A 3,241-nucleotide genomic window follows, 5' to 3' on the forward strand; every position below is an offset into this window, starting at 1 on the left:
TCCTGAGTTGTCCCGCCCGGCCTTGTATTCTGAATAACAAATCCGCTGGTAATGGGTTCGGTTTCACCTTTGCGTCTGTTGGCGATGTATAATTCATGTGACACAACTAGAGACCAAATACAGAGTAGCTCGGTTGAGTGGTACAAAGGAGTGTGTCCACGTACATGAATATTCCATCGTCTGTACTTCCAGCATGTGTAGACCTTCCCGACCCTGGAGTACAGGTTACCACTCTACATCGCATGTACAGCAATACGACCCCCGAGCCTGTCTGTCTGTCTGTCTGTCCGTCCGTCCGTCCGTCCGTCCGTTTGTCTGTCTGGCTGGTTCATAGTTTGCTGTTCAACAGTAATATAAAAATGAATAGCGAGACTAGCTGTATTTGTTTGTTTGCTTATTACCTCACCTCACACTCAGCAATATTCCAACTGACTGCTGTCTGTAAATAGTCGAGGCTGGACCAGACAATCCAGGTGTGATACGCTTACATACATCATCGACCTCAGTGAGTGACAACCCGATCCCGTTAGTCGCCTCTAACGACAAGCTTGGATTACTGAAGACCAGTTCTAACAGTGACGTGTGCGAGCTGAATAGCTGTACCTGTACTTCATTCACAATGACCCAACGACATGTTTGTCAGGAATATTGTAGACTGTATGTAGAGTTAGAATCAATGGAGAACGTAAGCAGAGACAACCTTACTGTAAGAACCTAACTTGAGATTGTACGAGCCCCTCTGTCAGTGTCGCCTGTAGGGAGCTCTTTACTGAGTGTTCGCTGTAAGGAGCATGTTGACTTGCTAAGGGAGGTAACAATGATTATTTATTGTCATTCATTGTCACGTGGTTGTGCAGGAGACATTGGCTTTTTGAGATGTGAAAAAGTAGAGGATATGCGTCTAACAAAATGTTGTGTGCATATTGTCATCGTTAAGATATATCATTGTTTTTGTGCCTGAGATCTGGTAATGCCTAATATATTACTATTTTTAAAATTTTCCATGTTTTATTACTATGTTTTGATAAAGGTACTCAGTTTTCATGCTCTTGTTTCAGACAGTAAATTTAAAGTATATTTTATAAGGTTATAGTGTAGGTTCATTTAGTAATTCTTTCTAATGTTTAGATTAATTTCTATTTAATTTCCATATAATTTCTGAGCTGTTAAAGTAAATATATATTTCATCATTTTTATTCTTTTATTGACTGTAATGTTTTTTAGATGTGTAATACTCAAAGCACTTACTGCTATTTTCGTTTGTTTAGTCGATCATTTCATTCGTTTGGGTTGGAGAGACTTTGTGATGAGAATTGTGGCTTTCAATGTGTATGTCATGCACTTTGAATATCAGAAGTGAAAACTTGAATATGAACTATGAATCTGATGAACATGAACTATGAGAACTGACATACGAGTTTGGGAATAAAGGAGCAACGATGACATGAATCTTCGTTTTGTATACTAGACATCAAACAAAACAATCTACACAACGCCATGCCGTAGAGACATGAATGCAGGGGGAAGAATAATATTTTATGACGCTTCATGTAATTCAGGTTTTTCTACAAGGGAAGGGAAGTAAGTCTTCGTGACCACGCACGCCGCCGACTTGCGGTGTCTGAAACACGAACAGACAGAAAACAATAATTACTAAACACATTTCATTTATACAACGGCAGATTCCACCACCACATCATACAGAAAGATGAAAGTGCAACTCGAGAAATGAACTCAGCGGTGTTACATATAGCTAAAAATGTGAAGGGACCGATAATTATTCCTGACATGAAAAAAATACCTTTAACACACACCTACAACATCTTAACCTTTAACACAGACCTACAACATCTTAACCTTTAACACAGACCTACAACACCTTAACCTTTAACAAAGACCTACAACACCTTAACCTTTAACACAGACCTACATCTTAACCTTTAACACAGACCTACAACACCTTAACCTTTAACATAGACCTACAACATCTTAACCTTTAATACAGACCGACATCTTAAACCTTTAACACAGACCTACAACATATTAAACCTTTAACACAGACCTACAACACCTTAACCTTTAACTCAGACCTACATCTTAACCTTTAACACAGACCTACAACACCTTAACCTTTAACACAGACCTACAACATTTTAACCTTTAATACAGACCGACATCTTAAACCTTTAACACAGACCTACAACACCTTAACCTTTAACACAGACCTACATCTTAACCTTTAACACAGACCTACAACACCTTAACCTTTAACACAGACCTACAACACCTTAACCTTTAACATAGACCTACAACACCTTAACCTTTAACACAGACCTACATCTTAATCTTTAACACACACCTACAACACCTTAACCTTTAACACAGACCTACAACACCTTAACCTTTAACCAGAGACCATATAATAGATTATATGGTCTCTGCTTTAACACAGACCTACAACATCTTAACCTTTAATACAGACCGACATCTTAAACCTTTAACACAGACCTACAACATATTAAACCTTTAACACAGACCTACAATACCTTAAACTTTTATCATCAGTACCAACACAAGATACGTTTCTGGGGCGGATATTGTGCAATAGGAATGACTGAACCATACCTGCAGACTTGGTGTAAGCTGTTTTGACCTGAACAATGAACATTGTCTCATGTGTTTCAGCTGTCTGCCTCCGCAATACTGTTAGTGTTCGTACCCACTGTTGATAGCAGAGGTCTGGTGCAGTGCCAGATTGCTGACAGACGCCACGTGACAACAACGAGACATGACTCAGGCAAAAAACATTATTGCATTAAAGGAGAAGTGTTGTGAAGCCGATGTTTAACCTTTTTATTGCAACAATTATTACATCAATCAATCTCAAATATTTCTGAATGACTTGTGATCTCACTAGACGTACATAAAATTTAAGTACATAGAAGGAATAATAAATTACTGCTATAAAACAACGAGTTTTCGAATACATTTCGCCTGGATAATATTCAGTTATAAGACAAGCACAATCACATCACATTCAATTGTTTGCACCTCGCTGCAGCCGCCCTGGGGTAAGATGGAGGCCTGTGTTTGCATGTGGGGTTTATTACGCTGACTGCGTCTGTCATGGCGGATAGCCCCGGGATACGGCGAAAAGCCAGACAGTCTGCACCGCGAATTGGCCTGCAAGTGTTTATTCAAGCATTCTCACATATCTGCCCCTCCCCAGCCGGCGATGGGT

This window comes from Haliotis asinina, chromosome 6 (assembly GCF_037392515.1).
Source record: "Haliotis asinina isolate JCU_RB_2024 chromosome 6, JCU_Hal_asi_v2, whole genome shotgun sequence".
Classification (NCBI taxonomy): domain Eukaryota; kingdom Metazoa; phylum Mollusca; class Gastropoda; order Lepetellida; family Haliotidae; genus Haliotis; species Haliotis asinina.